Below are 22,971 nucleotides of genomic sequence, written 5' to 3'. Positions count from 1 at the left end.
GCAAGCATTGAATTTAACAATGCCAGTACCTGGACCTCCTCCTCCCCCTAAAACATTATAATCAAGATTGTAGGAAGGGAAAGGAAATATGCAGATTAATCAAGCAGGAAGGACAAACTCAATTTTGCACCCAATGAATTTGCCACAAATATTGTGGAAAATATTCTCAAGGCCATTGTAGTTGTCTACTTTGGTTGGCACATGGTTCATACAACAGTATTTGTGTCGGTGAACATCTTACTCTTCCTCGGCCTTTCTTTGCCCAGAGATTTCACAATGACTGTTGACCTTCTTCATCATCTTTTGGATATCAGCTACCACTTTAGCTTCCGTAGATCTCCATGACATAGAGAAACCTTTTAGGCCCATTTTAATTCCTGGAAATGATAAAATCCTTTTATTGTGTGCATACAAGTGGACCTGAGCTCTTGGTTAGCGTGTAGAGAGGAGAAGGGGAGAAACCTGAGGGCCGGAAGCTGTTCTTTCCCTTAACAGGGCAAACTCATTTCCACACTATGGGGACTCTGACAGATAGCATACCTTTCTGGCTGCGGCTGTTGGACCTCCAGGCTTTCCCCTGTCAATCCGTGGATCTGTTATTTATATTTCATGACTTTAAGACAGACTTGAGAAAAGACATCCAGGAAACAATAATTGAACACGGATGTGTGAATATACTTCACACAACTGAACTGTACATTTCAACAAGGTTAAGATGACAATTATCATGTAATACATATTTTACCACAGGTTAAATCACAGTTTGAAAAGATCAGTTCTCTTAGTTCTAGAATTTGTAACTTTTCACCCCCTGCTCCTTCCTGATCTTCTGCGGAGCATCTTTTTTCTGTCCCTGCTCTACTCAGAGTCCACTTTCCCGTCCCTGACACCAGCTTCACTGAGGTGGGTTGGAACCTAACGCAAAACATTCTCAGTAATGCCTCAATTCCCACAAAGAATTCCATATAGACGGCGTATGAGTTGAATCTTCTAAGACATGAAATATTTGTTCTCTTCTTGGCTAATATGCAATGCAAATCCTGTTGCAGATGTGCATCATATACCTCTGAAATTCCTGATGTATTCAATGAAATAACATCTTTAAAGTTCTTTATAGAATGTTTTTTCTGATTTCTTCATATAGGATAGAAAAAAAAGAACATGTACTAGGAGTTCGATAGAAGCAAAGAGTGATCTACAAAGATGAAAGAGCAGCGACCGCGTGTGCCCCACAGCTACTGCTAGATTTTATGGGGAAAGCAGCTGGCCCAGTTTGGAGCTAGGAGAAATGTCAAACACATGAAGAAATGAGAAGCAAAGAAACACCGTGAGGCATGAACGTTTCATGGCACCCACGATGTCCCTGCTTGTGAGATAATGAGACAGAGGAGTAGATAACCAGGAGAAAGATGAGAAGGTGCAAAGTGGTTCAAGTCAAACAGCTCAACTGAACTTTTCTTAATGGAATATTTAAAAAGTGGGACATTATAAAACTTCCCCCAGTTCATATCAAAAATTCTCTCTTCAGGACTAAGTTGGGTAGAGACTGTTCAATGTGCCTAGTTATCTTCATAACTCATATATTTTCTGTTTCTACATATCTTGAAGGGCAGTGCCAAATGATGTGTAATTATCTGGATTGTAAAAATAAAACATACTTCCTCTTGCCTTGAGGATAAAAAAGCATTGTGGTATTAGCACTTTTTTCTTGGATCATTGTTCAGAAGATGCTTAAGCTCCTAGACACCCACGCTTTTACTGTCATGAACAGCAAGAGAAAACGTAGAGCTCGATTTACTCAATGGACAAAAATGCTCAAAAGCCAAATTATGGCACAATTTAGCAGCCACATTCTTACCCAGTACAGACTTTTGACATACTGATCCCTCTCCAGTGGCAACCGGGAACATGGACTTTGAATGATGCCATTCGAAATGACCACTCATTACCCTGCCCAGACACACTTTTCATTGATTCTTCAGAGGGCAGTTCCAAGAGATTCTCTGGGGCTTTCTCTGCATCATGAGAGGCAGTGCAGTTCTGCCCTTCACCTTCCTGCAGTTTGTCGCCTCTTCCTCATGATCTCAGAGGAACTTTGTCTCAGGCCAACTGTTTGTTCCTTGGGCTCTTTCATTTCCCCTAAAAATCATTTGCAGCCCTGCCTACATCTCCATCTCCCTTTTCTCCGAGAAGAGGGTGCTCTTTAAGCATCAATCATCTGGCCCTTCTTGCCGTCTCATTTTTTGGCTGGCTCCATGTTTATGCCTGTTAATGAGGTTCCATGTTTTCCTTCTCCTGTTAAGCTGTCAGTTGTTAGTATTCTGCTGCAGTGAACCGTTAGAGAGGAGAGTGGAAGCTTTCCTTCCACCCGCACAGTAGAACTATAAAGCAGAAAAGTTTAGAAAGAATTTCCTATTTAAGTTCTGAAACTTTATACTCCAGCTTTTGATAAAGAGCAGAGGGGTTAAAAAAAGTATTTTTGACCAAAAGCTCTGTTTGACATTCTATTAAACAAGCACAAACCTATTTAATTTTTTAATTAAATAGGTTTAATTAAAATTTTTTTAAATCTGCCATAATTTAAATGGCAGATTTTTCATAATTCTTATGCTGATAAATCATTTTCCTGATTTTTTGGATAAAACCCAATATTCGTAATGAAGTCCAGAACCACAAATTGTTTTAAATAATTTCTTATTTATGATTACAAGCCCACCTCTAGGGGAAGTTAGTGTACTCACACCGAGGCTAGTTTTCCAGAAGAAAATGGCAAATGTAGAAATTCCCAGGGACACAACAATAATAATAAGCATCCAAGGAATTCCAAAAAAGTCAGGCCCGGGAAGAAAATGCCCAGGCAGAAAATTGATGGCATGGAATAATAATAGTTGATAGCATGAGAAGGCTCAATGACATTTATAATATTTCAGTTACAAAGAATCATCCTTAGAAACCCTCAACCTCCTCCAAGAGTTAACCACACCCCTCAGATACCCCCAGGCAATTCCACTGCTTCAGGAAAGATTGGAAGTTTCCAGTCTCATATTCCTTGCATGGCTGGTAGGTATTTAGGCATGCAAATGTGGAGTGCGAGTGCCTTTTTTCTTGGTCTGAAGCAGGGATGTCCAATCTTTTGGCTTCCCTGGGCTATATTAAAAGAAGGAGGATTGTCTTGTGCCACACATAAAATACATTTAGCAATTGCTGATGAGCTAAAAACAAAAATCACAAAAAAAATCTCAGAATGTTTTAAGAAAGCTTACTAATTTGTGTTGGGCTGCATTGAAAGCTCATGAATGGATTGAATGCACTCTGTCACCCATGGGTTGGACAAGCTAGGTATAAAGTACCTTTTCTTTAAAGTCATTTACTTATTTTTAAAACTGAAATATAACGTTGAATGTATTTATCATGTATCACATGATAAAAGAATCTCTCTGGATCCCACTTCTCTTTTGAATTACATGAATCTTTGCAATTTAAAGAACATAAGTAAAAAAAAAATACAATTAAGAGATGACTTCATTCAGAAATAAGTTGCAAATTTTAGTGCTTAAAAATAACCAAGGTGGAGGGTGGGTACGGTGGCTCATGCCTGTAATCTAAGCACTTGGGGAGGCTGAGGTGGGTGGATCACCTGAGATCAACAGTTTGTGACCAGCCTGGCCAACATGGAGAAAACCCATCTCTATTAAAACATTCAAAAATTATCTGGGTATGGTGGCAGGTGCCTGTAATCTCAGCTAATTGGGAAGCTAAGGCAGAAGAATCGCCTGAACCCAGGAAGCACAGGTTGCAGTGAGCCAAGACCATACCACTGCACTCCAGCCTGGGCAACAAGGGGAAACTCCATCTCAAAACAATAAATAAATAAATAAATATTTTGAAATTTGTGTTACATTATTTGTAATATATCAAAAAATGTGTTCACACTGTATGATGGAAGAATGAGAAAAATATAAGAAAAAAGTCTTAAAGTTATAGATGAAAATACGACATGAAGACATGCTTATATCTACACAAAACTGAGAGTGGACAGCTGCTATAATAATTATACCTAAGTTATATTCCAACAAAAATAATCACAGATGGTTGTTTAGCCCAAGTTTCTAAAAACATTAACTTTTGAAAATCAGTGTTCACTTCGCTGCTGACACAGTGCACGTCATGTCAGATTTTCAAAGCTAAAAAGAATTTGCATAACAAAGTCTTTTTGGAATTATGATTAAAACCGTGAGAATTGAATTTAGTTAAAAACACAACACAGGCCGGGCGCGGTGGCTCATGCCTGTAATCCTAGCACTTTGGGAGGCTGAGGCGGGCAGATCACCAGGTCAAGTGATCGAGACCATCCTGGCCAACATGGTGAAATCCCGTCTCTACTAAAAATACAAAAATTAGCTGGGCATGATGGTGTGTGCCTGTATTCCCAGCTACTAGGGAGGCTGAGGCAGGAGAATCACTTGAACCTGGGAGGCGGAAGTTGTAGTGAGCGGAGATCACACCACTACACTCCAGCCTGGCGGCGACAGAGCAAAACTCCGTCTAAAAAAAGAAAAAAGAAACACCAAATAACCAATCACAAAAGTTCACCTTCATATTTTAGAGCATTGCACCTAAAGCAATCAGTAGCAACCTTGGAAATCTACATGGAAAGCAATATAAACGTTCTGGAATGTATGGCTACCACCACAAAAGGCACACATACTATTTCACAAGCACTAGAGAGTGGGGGAGAAAATAAATTCAAAATGTAATTCAGACCAATCCACACACCAAGACTCAGTTTTGTGCAAATAAAACCTCTCTGGAAAGCAGCCTTTGACTTCTGTAGCACTTTTGTCTCCAGCCTCACAGTGGAGGTGAGTACAGCCTGGGCTCCTGGGAGGGATGCACTGTCCCTGAGGAGCCCCCGTCCGAATTGGAGTAGGAGCTCTGCACACAGTGGTTAAAGATGTGGATCAAATGCACAAGAAGGATAAAGGCCATCTTGTCATTGACCAGGAATTCATCCCCTCTTGGGCACTCTTGTCACACCTGACAACTATCTGGTTGCAGGTTATCAGTAGTGGGCTCCTACCTAGATTAGGTCCAATGGGGCCAGTAAGAGCTTAGGTTCTGACAGTCCATGGCCATGAGCAAGGGTGAAAGTAGAAAATGCAATGAGGAAAATGTATCCAGGCCTTCAAAGGTGAGGTAGCGAAGAGAGTTTAACTGATCTAAGAAAATGCAGCCAGGTAAATGGGAAAAAATCCAACCAAGATTCTCAACACATTTTCTCCTTCATAGCCTCAAAAGAAACAATAGATTCTTTGATTGGAGGCATTCATGTGGGGTGATTCTGCCTCGATGTAGTGGTTGCTACCCATCACTAGACTTCCAAATCCCTCGCTAAGAATCTGGTGCATGCCAGTCAGAACAAGTATTCTCGTCTCCGTAAAGCGCCCTCTCCTGAGTGTAGTGGAGAGGTTTTATAATGCCAGGGTGAAAACTTTCAAAGTAGAAACCTGTCATTTCTTTATATTTGGACAATCATAAGCACTTTAAGACCCTTTCTGGTTTGGGTAAATCAAAGGTCTGCACAAGACACATTTTACAAAACAAAGGACAATACAGTCCTCATTCACATCCTGGTCTTGTCACTCCTAGTGACTCCTGCATTGCAAACATCCCAGCAGGGTGCAGCCCTTTATTCTCTCATCTGGGGGGCTTCTTGGGCTCCCATACTCTGATTGGACACAGACTCCCTGGAGGCAGCTCCCAAGAGCAGAAGACACGGATGACTCAGAAGTTCCTAAAAAGTCATCAAACCAGATGACATAAAACTCAGATTACATTTCACTTTTGTTTTGTTTTGTTTGAGACAAAGGTCTCACTGTCACCCAGGCTGAAGTGCAGTAGGGCGGTCTTGGCCCACTGCAATCTCCACCTCCTGGGCCCAAGCGATCCTCCCATCTCAGCCTCTCCACTAGCTGGGACTACAGGCAGCGCCACCAGGTCCGCCGAATTTTTTTTTTTTTTTTTAATTTCTGGTAGAGACGGAGTTTCTCTATGATGCCCAGGTTGGTTCCAGACTCCCAGACTCAAGTGATCTGCCCCTCTCGGCCCCCCTCAAAATGTTGGGATTACATGGGTGAGCTGTGTAATTTCACGTCTTGTGACACAGTCCAATGAAAAGGAAGAAATCCCGCGGGACCAGCGTCTACTCACATGGCTGGATTGGTGGTTGGGAAACCCCAGCAGGAGAAGCCAAAAGAGCAGTCACCTCACTCTCAGGGCGCCCTGAGGCGGCCAGGACAGAGGTGGGGCGGCTTAGGGTTGCGGGAGGGAAGGGGAAAGGGATGGGGCGGGATCGAAGTTGGGGAGTGGAGGGGAGGGGAGGGGAGGGAAGGGAAGGAGGAGGAGGAGAAAGGTGTCTGGGAAAGAATCCGGTTCAAACTAAATCCTCAAGCGTTGGTGGGAGGCTCAGCTACAGGTCAGGGGGAAAGTCGATCAGCAGAGCAGCAGGAGGCGCGGGGCAGAAGAGCAGGAGGCTCAGGAGCAGCTGGAGGGAGACCAGGGCTCTGGTTTCCGCCATCCCTTCTCCTGTGGGGCTTTATATTCCCTCTCCACCAATCCCCTGCCTTGGTACGTGGTGCCTCACAGTGGACATTTCAGGTGTCGGCGTGTTCTTCCAACGCCCCCTTCCCCACCTGAGCCCCACAACCGGCATCCCAAGGACAGGTCCTCTCTGGAACCTCTGCAGACCTTCTGATTTCTGGTCTTCCCCAACCCAGCTTCCTGTCCCTGCTTCTGGGCCGCTCCTTCCTTCTTGAGCTCTCAGAGTTCCTCATGGTCAATCCTGGCTGCAAAAGATGATAAATGAATGATGGCAGGAAGGCAGGAAGAACCTCATAGACAAGCAGCGTGGGAGGCTCCACAGCCCCCTCTCAGCAATGCATGTACTAAGCAAGAAAAACCAGTAGGATGTAGAAGGTCCCAATAGTAAGCCATTTCCATCACATCCAGGTAGCCATCCATCCATCATCCTTGTATGTTGGGAATAAGTGTTGGAGATACATTCACTTTAAGCACACACGGTACATTTACAAAATTTAACCCTACTTATTTTGTTGATCAAGCAAATCTCAACCTATTTCAGAGAAATCAAATCACATAGCATGTTTCTGATCGTACAACCGGGCTAGAAGTCAATGATAAAAAGCTAACCACAAATTCTCACATGCTTGGAAATTCAAAGTGCCCTTATAAGTAAGATACGAATATAAGAAATAATCCAAAATGAAACAAGACTGCCTTTGCCCTCAATGATAAGATGATAATATGGCAATAAAATGTCTCCATCTGGCCTGGGAATTCTACTTTGTGGCACAAGGTTGTGTGGTCTTAAATCATCCCTAATCCACCTAGACATTTTAACATCTGAAATGGGGTAATGATGTCACTTATCTATGCCATCTTACTGCCTGTGAGCGTGGACTTTAAATTTTGAGCCCTAATGAGGGGAAGAAAACCAAGCTGACTCTCATGATTGACCTCCCGGGGATGTCAATCAGCTTCATCAGCTTCTGTCATCAGCTTCTCTCCTGGGGGATTTGGCCATAATACCCAGAGGGCTTGGCAACACCAGGAGTGATGGGTGGGGAGTGTCAAGCAGGTGGGCAGGACCCAGGGGCCTGGTGACCAGGAGAGACACCCCAACTGGCCATCAGCTTTCCTGGCCTTGTCCTCAAATGTCCCAAAGGCCTTCTTCTGCCTGATCACACAGAGTGCGACCAAACTCACTCAGTCCTCTGGCAGCCTAAAACCACTGCTCTAAATTCCCTTCACCATTTATGATGACATGAAGTTATTGTAAACAGGAAATATTCTAACACTGTTGTAAATGGAAAGCCAATGCCTTTACCATAAACAAAAAGAAACCCTAAGAAACAAGCAAAACAAAACAAAAACAGGGACAACAAAACAATGGAATTAAATTCTATTTGTGTGCTGTCATCTGCATAAAGAGCCCCGGATTTGAGTTGTCTCGGTTGTAAAAGGAAAGACCAAGTAAGGGAAGTTGAAGTCAGATTAACCCAAAAGTGAAGGGGAGACCTGTAATGCCCATGAAGTGTTGCGGGGTCACCTTGATTATAGCCCAAGCAGAGAGAGGGAAGGGAAGGGAAGGAGAAGCGAACGGTTTGGGCCCTCCGACAAGAAGTCACTCATGTAGCCCAGGAAACACCTCCTCAAAGCCAGAGTCAAACTCCCTTGTAGGTGGGCCCGTTTTGGTCCCTTGGAGGCTTGACCAGGAGCCCTTGGCAGGACGAGGCACCTTGGTTGTGAGACCAGCTTTGCTGGTGACCAGCTGTGCAACCCTGGGCTGGATTCCTTCTGTACAACTGGAGAGCTAATGGCTGTGTGCAAAGACTGTCAGAAGACAGCAGGAAGTGGTTGAGCAGCTGTGTACCTGAGCATTGTAACCTCCCAGGGGCATCTTTCTTCCCAGAACTGGCACCCTGGCAGGTCCTTGGCCACTAAAGGCAGTGATGATGAAAACCACAGCCCCTCTTGTCACCACTGTGCTAAGCACAGCACTTCGCAGGTGTCATCTCCTGAGATCCTGAAGTACCATCACTGTCCCCTTGCACAGATGGGGATCTAGGTTCAGAGTGGTTGGGGGAGGGCGTGTATCCAGGCAGAGAAACAGATCTGGGGGAACTTGATTCTTGGAGGGAACATTAAGAGAAGGGGAAACTGGGGCTGGAGACTCCCCAGGAAAATGGAGCCACAGAGATGCTTTGCCCAGGACCCAGCGTTGCCCTGGTCAGCCCTGCTCAGATGAGGCCCAACCAGGTGGCTGTGTTCCCAGCCCAGTGCCTCCACCTGTGAGTGAGCGTCAGTCATTGCGGTGATGATGGCGATATAGAATGTTCCTCATAGCATTACTGTGAGGCAGAGAGCACCAGCCCACTCAGGTACAGGACATGGTCCTGGGGACACATCTGTCTTTCTCTCTTGACCTCTAGATCTACTAAGCACCATGCAACACCCCACTCTAAGCATACCCAGACAGGGTCCCCGGCCCAACCTTGTGCCCCTGTTCCCAGAGTCACCCAACCCTGGCCTCTCTCTGGCATCTCAGGGCCCAGGCACAGCCCTTCTGTAGGCCCTGGAAGGGGCACATACCCAGCCCTGGGTTTGAAACCTGGAAAATACCTTCTTCCAAGAGAGCTCAGAAGGGCCAGGTCATGCCTGGGTCTGTTCTCTCCACTGGCCCCAGGAGTGCCCTCCGGAGTGCCACCTCTGGTTGTACTGTGGTCTGGGGTCTGGGAGTGTGTGCATGTTTGGGTGTGTAAATCTGCATGTAAGCGTCTGTGCATCTGAGTGCCTGTGTCTGTGATTATGTCTCTGTGTCGCTGTCTCTGGATGGCTCTGTGTTTTTCTCTATCTTTGTGTGCATTTGGGTGTCCTTTCTTCCTGAACGAGTGTGTGTTGGTTGTGCAAATCTGTGTTTGTGTTTCTGATTGTGTAATGTGTGTGTCTCTGGCATGTGTGCCCCCTGTGGGAGTGCCGGTGTATGTCTGGCTTCTGTATCTTTGTATATGTGTTGAGGTGTGTGCATGTGAATTTGCTTCTCCTTTGGGTGTCCCTGATTGTGTATTTGTGTGTTTATGTTTCTGTAGTGTCTGTGTTCTATGTCTGATTCTCTGCCTGTAGGTCTGTGCCAGTTCGTGTGTGTCTGCATGTGTGGGTGTGCACGTGAGTGTCCATTGTGTGTAGAGTCAGCCCTGTGGGGCTGTGTCTCATGGTTCTGTGTGTGTATCTGTGTCCTCCTGGTGTGGGTGTGTGTACCTGTCCGTGAGCCATACACCTGAGTGCCCAGGTGAAGCTGGGGCGGTTCTGTGCCTCTGTGCCTCTGTGCTTGTGGTATCTGTTTATTTCCCTGTGAGTTCCTGGGTTTGTGCACCTCGGAAGTTGGCAGTCACAGAGAGGCCTCTGCAATGCTGACCTCCAGAGGTGGGTGAGAAGTGGACAGTATGTGCTTCTCTCATCCCCAGGCTGGGCCTTTTCTGCCCCCTGCTTTTCTGAGCCTCTGGTGGCCCCCTGGTGGTCCCCCTTAGGTCCCAAGGAGGGATGGCATGAAAGAGTCAGGTCACAGGACTGTGACCAGGGGTGTGAGAAGGACTCTGGGTGCCCGGAAAGGGTTATGTTGAAAGAAGGAAGATTGTCTGTGGTGGGTGGATTCTGGGTTGGAGGGAACCTGGGCCTTGGGAGGGTGAATGAGTGGGGTCCTCTAGGAAGGGCTCAGGGACAGAGCTCCTGGGTCACTGGGAAGTTCTGATGTGTAGGTGCCTACAGGGGATAGCTAGGGGCAGGGCTCCTAGGCCCCGGGCAGGGCTAGAAGAGTGCTGGGTGCCCAGAGGCTGGGGCCCTCACTCACACATGCCAGGTTTAGGTTGGGGCACATGTGCACATGGGCATTATTGGGGGACACGAAGGACCATTGGGTGGGGGAGGCAGAGGTGGTCTGGCAGGCAAGTATAGTCCCCAAGCCAAGGCTGACCACCCTGGACATCTGGCTGCCCCGGCCTTCCGGGGACCTCGCTCCAGGGCACAGGCAGGTGCCTAGAGCCACATGGGGCGCACCTCCTGGACCCCTGTGTCCCGGCCATTGAAGGGTGCTTAGGGCTACCCTGAGAAGCTGGTGCCAGGAGGGAGAATCTGGTCCCAAGATATTTCAGGTTGTGGATTAGGGAGAATTACAGGGGGAGGGCATTTAACACAGGTTCATTCCCAGAATAAATGCTCCACACAGGGTATTGTCGAAATTAGTATTTTATTACCTGCAACTCCAATCTGAGTACTCACCTGGGAAATTCTAAAGACACAGAGAGGACTTGGAGGAAGCAGAGTAACTGAATGCAATTTAAAAGAACAAAAACAGGCCGAGTGCGGTGGCTCACTCCTGAAATCCCAGCATTTTGGAAGGCCGAGGCGGGTGGATCACCTGAGGCCAGGAGTTCAAGACCAGTCGGGCCAACATGGTGAAACTCTATTTCTACTAAAAATACAACAATTAGCTGGGCTTGGTGATGGGCACCTGTAGTCCCAGCTACTCAGGAGGCTGAGATGGGAGAAGGGCTTGAACCCGGGAGGCGGAGGTTGCAGTGAGCCAAGATTGTGCCACTGCACTCTAGGCTGGGTAACAAGAATGAAACTCTGTCTCAAAAAAAAAAAAAAAAAAAAAAAAAAGAAAAGAAAAAGAAAAAGAAAAACATTGGAAATGTGGCACTCCTGATACTTTTCCAAATCAACCCTCTCAATGTCCCATCATCACCCCACCCTAGTGGGGAGACTGAAGTGGCCAGGGATTTGCCCAAGGTGCACAGTGGGTTCCAAGTTCACTGCTGATTACATCTGACCAAGCTCCTTTTCCGAAGTTCACCTTGTTTAATCTTTCCAGTGACGGTTTTCAGCAGCTCCAGGATAAACTCCACCTGGTTAAGTATAAGGGAAATCCACAGTGACTTAGTCCTGTTGTCATATCCTACCAATTCCCCACCCTCCTCCTCTGCCCCTCTACAGTCTCCCACACAGGCTGACACCATATGGTGGCCTTAATGGAAGCCACCGAGTGTGTCAGGTTCTCCCCTTGGCCCCTTGAAGGTGGATGTAGCCATGTGATGTGACTCAGGAGCTGTGAGTGGAAGTGAAGCGTGTCACCTCAAAACAGAAGAGTTGGGAACCATTGAGACTGGCCACCCTCTCCTCCATCTCTTAGAGCAGTTGACAGGTTCCGCATGGAGGCTGCTCCTTTATCCTGTTGGTGGATGAGGGGATGTGAAGCACAAGGCCCAGCAGAGCCATCTTGGACGTGCAGCATGAGCGGGATAAGAACCTTCAGTGTTGTAAATTTCCATTGTCTGGGGCTGTTTGTTACTTACAGTGATATCTAGCCCATCGCAGCAGGCATGAACCATCTATTTCATGCTCTGTAAAGCAGACTAGCCTATCCTCCAAACATGACTGGTTGTCAGACACACGTAGGTTTCAGTTTCAGCTCTTCCTCTTATTGACTGCAACCTCGGGCATTTGACTTTGAGTCTCTGAGCCTCAGTTTTGTTTTTGTAAAATGGTTTGCTGTGCTATCTCAGGTTGAGGAGAGGATTTAATGAAATGAAAATGCATGTAAAGCATTGAGCCCAGGGCCTGGCATACACAGTGAGTACTCAATCAATGTTAGCCATGTAGCTTCATAATGTGTATTGACTGTCGGTACTCAGACAATGTAGCAAAGTATTACAAAGAAGGAAGTGCTAACTTTTTGGCGTATGTATCTCTTTGCACTTTATTGTCAAACAGACAGGATAATGCCATATATACTTTTTCATAGTGTTTTTTTCTCTTAGTATGTGTTGAGATATATGTTAAATATAAAAGAACTAAGTCATTATTTTAAATTGTAGGATTATATTCAATTTTATGAAAAGTTTATTTCTCTATTGTTTGACTTTTTGTAGGTTGCACAAGGCATTGAATTAAAATAAACATATCAGAATGCATTGCATTTATAAAGATAAATACCATTCTATTAATTTTTGTTTGTTATATGTATGTATATATATTTTGAGTTGCAAAACAAAACGTATTTCTTCCTATGAATCATGTTAGAAAAAGTTTGGAAGCTGCTGATTTGGATGTCTTTTTTAATTTTTACAGAATTATAAATAACCTTTTTAAAAATATCCTTGGGCACTTGACTGATTTTTGTCTTTAGGTTAATATGCCGGCAATGATTCCTTTTGGGTTTCTGACACAAGGTAGCGATTTCCATCCAAATAAATCAACTATGCCATCCCATCCCTAAACCAAATTCCTTCTTCTGCAGAAGAAAAAGCCAGTTCTGTGACTGCCTAAGCTTCCTCCTGCACGGCCACCCTATGAGACATGGGGCAGGAGCACTGGGAGCTGTTCAGGGGCACCAGACCCCTTCCATCTGCCCTCACTCACCTTCCTTGGGGACTTGCATGAGACTGTCACTGACTTTACATGCTGCTGCAACTCCTTGGTCAGCTGGTCCTTGTCACGGGACAGAAACTGTGGTGTCAGGACAATAAACGCCTTCACTACCTGCAGAACAAGGGCAGAGGCTTACAGTGAGTGTCAACCTCACTGTAAGAGGGGTCGTGAGAATTCTGCCTACCACAGTTACATTATAATTAAAAACTTCTATTCTTCAAATGACACTATAAGGAAGTAAAAGGGCAAGCTACAGAATGGGATGTAATATTTACAATACACATAATTGATAAGGGAGCTGTTTCTACAATACACATTTAATTTACTTATTTAGAGAGGATGTCTGCCTCTGTCACTCATGCTGGACTGCAGTCGTGCAATCATAGCTCATTGTGGCTTTCACCTCCTAGGCTCAAGTGATCCTCCAACCTCAGCCTCCCAAGTAGCTGGGACTACAGGCACATGACACCATGCTCAGCTAATTTTTATGTTTTTTGTAGAGACTTGGATCCCACTATGTTTCCCAGGCTGGTCTCGGACTCCTGGATTCAAATAATCCTCTCGCCTCAGCCTCCCAAAGTGCTGGGATTACAGGTATGAGCCACTGCGTCTGGCAAAGAATATATATTTTAAATCTTACACATTAATAAGAAAAAGATAACAATAGAAAGAGAGACAAATGAAATACATATTTTCTCAGAAAAAAACCTCAAAATATCAACAAATGTATGAACACATGTGTATTTTTTTTCTTTATTTTTTTTATTTTTCTGAGACGGAGTCTTGCTCTGTGGCCCAGGCTGGAGAGTGCAGTGGCGTGATCTCGACTCACTGCAACCTCCACCTCCTGGGTTCAAGCGATTCTCTTGCCTCAGCCTCCCGAGTAGCTGAGATTACAGGTGTGTGCCACCACACCCAGCTAATTCTTGTACTTTTAGTAGAGACAGGTTTTCACTATGTTGGCCAGGCTGGTCTTGAACTCCTGACCTCAGATGATCCACCCACCTTGGCCTCCCAAAGTGTTGGGATTACAGGCGTGAGCCACTGCACCCGGCCATGTGTATTTTTAACTGTGGAAAAATTGGGTGTCCAGTGCTTGGTCTTCCCTGCTCTGAGAGGCCCAGGTGACTCTGCCACAGCCTGTGTTACTCTGTGACCTGCAGGTACTGGGAGATCCACAGGGAAGACACTGGGACATCCTAGAAGCTGGGAAATCAAAAGAAGAGTGAAGAATGCAACCACACATGGATGGATGGTCTTTTCCATAACACAGTGCCTGCCTCTCAGACTTCAATTCCAAAGAGAATTATTTACAAGTGAATTTCTGTCTCCCGGGTTGATCATTGTTCCTAACCATCACTTGCTGCCCCTCAAAGGAATTGTCTACATTCCCTATCTCCTCCTTACCCTATGAAAAAGGGTATGTCAGCTTCTGTAGCCCATTGGGAGGTTGGGAAATCACTGACTCTCCCCTGCCCCAGACATTAATACATCTGTATGCCTTTTCTTCTATTAAAAATAAGTGAAAACTCAGTAAGACACATTTTACCCCACTGTATTAGCAAACCTTTAAAAATCTGACAATTTCAAGCCTTTCCAGTGAATCATAGTGTTACTGGTGGACAATCCCTAGGGGACTGCAGCAACCTCAATTCTTGCCTCCTCAGCAGAAATAATTTGACCAAGGGCATAATAAGGCAGAATGAGAGACCGAGGCAAGTTTTAGAGCAGAAGTGAAAGTTTTTTAAAAACCTAGGCCAGGCTCGGTGGCATATACCTATAATCCTAGCACTTTGGGAGGCTGAGGAGAGCAGATCACATGAGGTCAGGAGTTTGAGACCAGTCTGGCCAACATGGTGAAACCCCGTCTCAACTAAAAATAAAAAATAAAAATAAAAATAAATTTTAAAAAATTAGCTGGGTGTGGTGACGGGTGCCTGTAATACCAGCTACTCTTGAGGCTGAAGCAGGAGAATCACTTGAACACGGGAGGCAGAGTTTTCAGTGAGCTGAGATCGCGCCGCTGCACTCCAGCCTGGGTGACAGCGCAAGACTTTCTCTCAAAACAACAACAACAGCAACAAACTTCAGACCGGGAACAAGAGGAAGTAAAGTACACTTGGAAGAGGGCCAGGGGCGACTTGAGAGATCAAGTGCACTGTTTGACCTTTGGCTTGGGGTTTTATCTGTTTATCTATATCTGTTGACACAGTTCCAGGGTTTTACATCCCTTCTCCCCTGATTCTTCCCTAGGTGTGGGCTGTCCACATGTGCAGTGGTCTGCTAGCAGTTGGGCGGTGAGCATGCAGTGTGTTTACTGGAGTTGTGAGCATGCTCACTTGAGGCATTCTTCCCCTACCAGGTGAATGTCCCCAGAAGTTAAACTCCACCGTTTTGCCTCTTAATGTGCATGCTTGAGCCCACTCTCCCAACTCCTGAGATCTTATCGGGAAGCTGCTGATCACCAGTTTCAAGTTTTTTCTATTAGGAGACTGCCTTTCCCTGGTGCAGACTGTGACCCATTATTAGAGACAGTTTAACAATCACCTGATGGTTGGTGACATTACTGGTGGGAGGGTGGGGGTTGAGCCCTCTCCTGTCCTGCTCATGCCTAACTAGACAATAGGAACTCACATACTTTTGACGTGAGTTTAAATTAGTGCAACATCTTTGGATAACAAATTGTGATGATCTATAAAGTTGGAAATGTACACCCTCTACAATCCAAGAGTTTCATCCCTGGGTATGTAATTGACAGAAATGCATGCATGGCTGGTTATAGTGGCTCATGGCTGTAATCTCAGAACTTTAGGAGTCTGAGGCGAGAGGATTGCTTGATCCCAGGAGTTCGAAACCAGCCTGGGCAACATGGCAAAATCTCACCTCTGCAAAAAGATACAAAAATCAGTCAGACATAGTGGTGCGTGCCTGTAGTCTCAGCTACTCAAGAGGCTGAGCGGGGAGGAGCAATTGAACCTAGAAGTCCTAGGCTGCAAGGAGCTGTGACTGTGCCACTGCACCCCTGCCTGGGTGACACAGTAAGACCCTGTCTCGAAAACAAAAACAAGAAAAAGAAGAAGAAATGCATGCACATAGATGTCCAAGCCAGAAAAACAAACAAACTTGGAGACAATGGGAAATAATTTAAATGTCCATCAACAGTAGAATGTTGTAAATAAAATATACAATAATGTGTAGGTAAATTATAGAATATTTTGGCCGGGCGCAGTGGCTCAAGCCTGTAATCCCAGCACTTTGGGAGGCCGAGACAGGCGGATCATGAGGTCAGGAGATTGAGACCATCCTGGCTAACACGGTGAAACCCCGTCTCTACTAAAAAATACAAAAAACTAGCCGGGCGAAGTGGCGGGTGCCTGTAGTCCCAGCTACTCAGGAGGCTGAGGCAGGAGAATGGCGTGAACCTGAGAGGAGGAGCTTGCAGTGAGCTGAGATCCGGCCACCACACTCCAGCCTGGGTGACAGAGCAAGACTCCGTCTCAAAAAAAAAAAAAAAAAAAAAAAAAAAAAAAAAAAAAAAAAAAGAATATTTTGAAAGTAATTACATGGTTCTATTTCCTAAATTTGGTAGATCCTATAACACAGGTGTTTGTTTCACTCTTCCTTCAAGAAGTCTTTCCAACTCCTCTATCCTTTCCCTTGACCAGAAGTCAGAGGTGGACAAGCGCTTAAAGATCAGGAACTCACCCCTCGGCTTCACAAACAAGGGGATGAGGTAAGGAGACACGTGTCAGGGCTTCCCTTGACACCCTCCTCTTTGTCTGCATAGGATGCCCTCCTCTTTTCCTTCTCAGTATCCATCTGTCAACATCCTCTTCATCTTCTAAGGCCCTTCCTCTGGATCCTTAGAGATCACCCTGGTCCATCTATCTGCTGAGAAAACTGAAGTTCAGAGAGCTTGAAGGATGAGCTTAAGGCATGCAGTCACTGAGAGGCAGCCTTGGCTCTCTGGAATCTGTGCTCTCTTTATCAGCAACATCCAGGGCTAATTTATGTCTGTAGCCATAGCACACTTGAAGACAGTTACTTATAAACAGGAGGTGCTCAGTAAATGCCACCCCCTCCCTCTGGGTCTTTACTGAGTTTAAACAAGAGCTTTATAAAACTATGGCTACTTTGATGCTGCTAACATAGAAAATGACCGGCAGATGGCAGAATTTAGCTTTCCCAGCTCTCAACTTTGCAATTGCCAGTTTAAGGCGAGAAAAGTTGGTTTTTCTTTTCCATTCTCCAAACTCTGCTTGTTGTCAGTGCCTGCTAAATGCCCGCTGCTCCCATTGGAAGCCTCATCCTACCACCCACCTTGCTGAAAAAGCATCTTGAGCATCTGCAGAAGCTCGGGTTTAAGACCCGGTGGCAGGAGCGGGTACATGGACACCCAATGGGAATATGAACACTTTTTTTTTTTTTGAGATGGAGTCTCAATCTGTCACCTAGGCTGGAGTAGAGTGGCGCAATCTCAGCTCACTGCAACCTCTGCCTCGTGAGTTCAAGAGATTCTTCTGCCTCAGCTCCCTGCGTAGCTGAGATTACAAGCGCCAGCCACCATGCCTGGCTAATTTTTTGTATTTTTAGTAGAGATGAGGTTTCACCATGTTGGCCAGGCTGGTCTCGAGCTCCCGACCTCAGGTGATCCGCCCACCTTGGCCTCCCAAAGTGCTGGGATTACAGGCGTGAGCGACCGTGCCCGGCATGAAAGCTTTTCCTCTCCATAGAGCCCAGTGAAATGCTGATTCCCACCACAGCCCTGGGATACCATGGGCTGCAAATGCATCTTAGGGCTCTGCTTTTTAGCTGGGGAAACACCTTGCCTGGGGAAACAGGCAAGGTGATGAGCTCAAATTCACAACAAGTTCAGATTTTCTGACTTGCAACCCTGTGCACTTTCCTGTGTTAGTTTTCTAAGGTGAAATCTACCCTGAAGGCATGTTCCAACTATATGTGTGGAAAGGAGGTCAGAAAATTTTTTAAAAACCAAACTGCTACATGGTAAGTAATAAAGGAACAGCAGAGAAAAGAGTGTTGGGGCTCAGAGGAGCAGACTACACCATTTTCAGGGCTGGGGTGGGTGAGAAATTACGGAGTCAGAAAAGAACTGTTGAAAACAGGGGACCTCTCACCCTTAAAAACAGTCAAGATATGCACAAGAAAAGGAGCAATGGTGGAAATTCTAGATCAGGATGGCAAATGTATGGCTTGGGGCTGCTACTCTCTTTCACCTTCCCCTGTTGCCCGGCCTCCATGCCCATGACAGACATCAGTAATCAATCATGGGATTCTTTCCCCTTGAGCTCAGGGCCTGACCAGAATCCACTGTGCACAGTGCGCCAGGCTTCTTCTACCAACTCGTAGGAGATGGCACCAGAGGAAGCCTGTTGCTCCTCCTCACCCTGCCCTATTGCCTCCCTGGTGGCCACAATTTATTGTGCATTTACTGTGTGCCAGGAGTTGTGCTGAGCTCTTTACACATACTTTCCATTTAATTCACTTACCACATTCTCAGGAGTTAGGCATCCTTCTGGTTTTACACATAAGAAAAATGGGGCACAGAGGTATTAAAAGCCTCATAATGGCAGTGCCAGGATTCAAATCCAAGCCCACCTGTCTCCAAAGCCCAGCCTGGGAAACTGCTAGATAGGTGGGATAAGCCAGTATGGATGAAGACCTGTGGTTTGGGCCTTGTTTAGGCCTGAAGATCAAGACTAACTAGGCTGCAGTGGAGCCTGAGGTCCAGAGAATGGAGGACACTAAAGATGCTTTTGTTTGTTCATTCATTCCTCAACACAGGTTTATTAAGTCCCTGCTACATGCCAGACACCTTGTAGATCCTGGGGGGATAGTGGTCAAACAAGAGAGACAGAACACCGCACCCTCAATCGGGGGAGACTAACAAGCCAGTCAAATGTGTGATATGTCAGGTGATGTATGTGCTAAGGGGAAAAATGCAGGCTGGGGAGTGGTGGAGAGAGTCACATAGAGCTATATGTGGACTCAGGCCTAGGAGATAAGGGAAGGGATGACTCAGGGGCCTGAGCTTCTTGGAGTGACTGATGTATATGGAGATAAAGGCCCTAAGGAGATGGGTCCTGATGCTCTCAGGGAAAATAATGATGGTGGGGGGAGTCTGTGGTGGGGGAGGAAGGAGGGATTGCCAGGAACAGTTGGAGTTCCAGGGGTCTTCTTCACTGTGACAATGACAATGTGGCCGAGGGAGAGGGAGTCTTACCCAGAATACCCCCAGCTCCTGGGCTCTCTCCTTGCTCTGGCAGATGTGGGATGGAGGCAGAAAGTCCCACTCATGCGTCGTACATTTTTTGAACATCTAATGAAATACATTTCCCCAGGTGCAGTGACTCAAGCCTGTAATCCCAGCACTTTGGGAGGCTGAGGCAGGTGGGTCACCTGAGGTTGGGAGTTTGAGACCAGCCTGGCCAACATGGTGAAACCCCATCTCTATTAAAAATACAAAAATTAGCAGGGCGTGGCCTGTGATCGTAGCTACTCGGGAGCCTGAGGCAGGAGAATTGCTTGACTCTGGGAGGCGGAGGTTTCAGTGAGCCAAGATCACTCCACTTCACTCCAGCCTGGGCAACAGAGTGAGAGTCTGTCTCAAAATAAAATAAAATAAAATAAAAATAAAATAAATGCATGACATATTTAAAAAAAAAAAAAAAAAGGACCAGGCATGGTGGCTCACGCCTGTAATCCCAGCACTTTTGGAGGCCAAGGCAGGTGGATCACCTGAGGTCAGGAGTTCGAGACCAGCCTGACCTACATGATGAAACCTCATCTGTACTAAAAATATAAAAATTAGCTGGGTGTGGTGGCAGGCGCCCGTAATCCCAGCTACTCAGGAGGCTGAGGCAGGAGAATTGCTTGAACCCAGGAGGCGGAAGTTGCAGTGAGCTGAGATAGTGCCATCGTATGTCAGCCTGGGCGACAAGAGCAAAACTCCGTCTCAAAAACAAACAAACAAACAAATATATATATATATATATATATATATATATATATATATATATATATAAATTTTATTCCTCTGCCCACTGCCAGTATCCAGCCCCACTGATGAGGTTGGGGTGAGGTGGGAGGTAACTTTTTAGCACCTGGGCCCTTACGTCCAGCAGGACCATGAACAGGGACTTTCTGTGCCAGGAACAGTAGAAAATACGGCAACTGGTGTTTGCCACTATCAACGAGGAACTTGGAGTTGCTGAAGGAGGAAGATTGTAACCGCCCAAGGGGTTTACCTTGCCCGCTGCCTCAACAGAGCCGATTGATCAAGGCAGGGAATTGCAGTAGAAAAAGAGTAATTCACGCAGAGCCGGCTATGGGGGAGACTAGAGTCTTATTATCACTCAAATCAGTCTCCTCGAGAATTCAGGGAGCCGAATTTTTAAGCATAACTTGGTGGAGGGAAGCTAGTGAGCCAGGGGTGTTGATTGGTCAGGGATGAAATCATAGGGAGTCGAAGCTGTCTTCTTGCGCTGAGTCAGCTCCTGGATGGGGGCCGCAAGATCAGACGAGCCAGTTTCTCTATCTGGGTGGTGCCAGCTGATCCATCAAGTGCAGGGTCTGCAAAATGTCTCAAACAGTGATCTCAGGAGCAGTTGAGGGAGGGTCAGAATCTTGCAGCCTCCAGCTGCGTGACTCCTGAACCATAATTTCTAATCCTGTGCCTAATGTTAGTCTGGTCCCCAGACAAGAAGGAGGTTTGCTTTGGGAAAGGGCTGTTACTATCTTTGTTTAAACTATAACTACAAACTAAGTTTCTCCCAAAGTTAGTTCAGCCTATGCCCAGGAATGAACAAAGACAGCTTGGAGGTTAGAAGCAAGATGGAGTTGGTTAAGTTAGCTTTCTTTCACTGTCTCAGTCCTAATTTTGCAAAGGTGATGGCGGTTTCAAAATGACTCTCCATGAGTTTGTAAAATAATCCAGGATGCCTGTTGTTCATAGCACATAGCCTACTGTGTGTCTAAGCTGATAATCGGCTGGATTTTGGGGAGAGAAAAACGCCGAAAGAAAATGGCCTTGCCCTGCTAGAGAGTCTTCAAGTCTCCCTTTGGGTGCATAAGCAATATGGAAGGGAATGGAGAAGGAAGAGAAAGAAAAGTCACCCTGCATAATTGGGACAGGGTTGGGAACTCTTGCGGCCAATTCTTTCATGCTGCCTAGCCCCACCTGCCCTGGAGACTTCTGCTGCTTAACGGAGGCTTTCTTGTGGCTGCCCTGGAACTATGAATGGGCCTGCCTTGGATAATTTTCCCTCCAGGCACTCTCTACCTGGGGTCTGTGAACACCCTAGAAGTAGTATCCACCGTGAATTGTGTGAATAATTACACATACGTGCACACGCATGAATATATGGACCCATGCATATGTGTTCACAGCGTTCTTCAAATGCCCCATAATATCTATGCCAGTTACAACTTATGACTTCTCAACTCCATATTTACCCACTAATAGCTGCTCTGTGACAATGGACAGGATTTCCATGAGCATTTCTCCTCTACGGTGAGCTTAACGTGATGCTTTCTCAGTGGAGGGTGCTGAGAGAACAGTGCAGGTGAAAGGAGCTTCTCTTCCTGGGTCTGGCTGCTGTGAGGAGATCCAGTGGTGCTCTGCTCCAGCCATGTGCCCAGAAGGTCCCAGGCAACTAGTCTTGGCCTGGTATGGTGATCACCCACTTAGTATCCTCCCAACACAGGCACCATGCAATCCATGCCTTCTGTCCATACTGGAGACCCAATCATTCTACATGCTCATACACTCAACCCAGCAGTATGGACATGGGCTGTGGAGGTTTGTTTCCTGCTTGTCCAATAATTGCAACCAGCTCTAGACCACGCAACCCAGCAAATCTCTCTGCCATGTAGGGGGATGCAATGATACCTTCTCCAACAATATCTGATCTCCAGCCTGGGGAGGGGGCCCCATTCCAAGATTGTCCTTCTTGGATACTCTTCCCCACTTGTAGGGAGAGTAGCCCTATAAGGTTCTCTTTACATCATATAGTTGCTCATTTATCATAGCTGAATAATTCTTTATATTAAACTTCCATTGCATAAACCACCTGTGGTTTCTGTTGATTGGAACCAGGCTGATACAGTACTTGTGGCCCCCAAAATATTAAGATCCGCCATACCTAGTCCCAGGTAAAACAAAAATATAAAACTCTCAGCTCATTGCCTAGTACATAGAACACAATCCATCTAAGTAACTGTTGCTACCATGTGTTGGAGATGGAGGTCGCATAGGGTTGCCGCATAGGGTAGGCAGCTCTGCAGGATCGCCTTAGATGTTCCATCTTGCCTGTTTAGCTTGAGCTGCATTCTCTCTGGTATAGCAGTAAAATAACAAGTAGCTAAAGCTATCACTTATGGAGCACACACTTCATCTCAAGCAGTGGGCCATGAGTTTTGTATGCACTATTTGCCCCATTTCGCAGTTGGAAAAAGGTGAGGATTAATGAAGTTGGAAACTTGCCCAAGTTTTCACAGTTGACCCTGGAAGAGCTGGAATTTGAACCCAGGTATATCCAATTCCAAAAACTAAAGTCTTCACTACCACAATATATTTCTTCGTAGCATTTATTACTGGGTCAAGCTCTGTGCTAAATGGTTCACAGTGGTTATGTAATGTGTTTCCTGTCACAGCTGTGTTTGTAAGCAGTGTTTTGTTTCTGTTTTCTAGATAAACAGACTAAATGTCTCATCCAAGGCCTCTCAATTAGTGAGAGGTGGAGGCAGGATTTGAAACTGGCCCCTGACTCCAGAGCCCACACTGCTAATGTCTAGTATACTGCTTCCCTGGCTCACATAATAGAAGTGAACTTTGGGGTGTGAATGTACCCACCCCTGGGGACTGTGATGGGTGAAACAATGGAAAGCACATGGCATTTGACTCACATGCAGTTGCTGCTGCTCCAAACAATGCCATTCATGTGT

At 45.9% G+C, this 22,971-nt stretch overlaps 1 pseudogene; it reads right to left on the bottom strand.

Moving 5' to 3' along the window:
* Window positions 1–237: 237 nt before the first annotated feature.
* On the bottom strand, window positions 238–22,331 carry LOC126962250 (nuclear pore complex-interacting protein family member B12-like; annotated as a pseudogene).
* Window positions 22,332–22,971: the final 640 nt, after the last annotated feature.

Source organism: Macaca thibetana, chromosome 9 (assembly GCF_024542745.1).
Source record: "Macaca thibetana thibetana isolate TM-01 chromosome 9, ASM2454274v1, whole genome shotgun sequence".
NCBI classification, from domain to species: domain Eukaryota; kingdom Metazoa; phylum Chordata; class Mammalia; order Primates; family Cercopithecidae; genus Macaca; species Macaca thibetana.
This window is presented reverse-complemented; position numbering and strand designations above follow the sequence as displayed.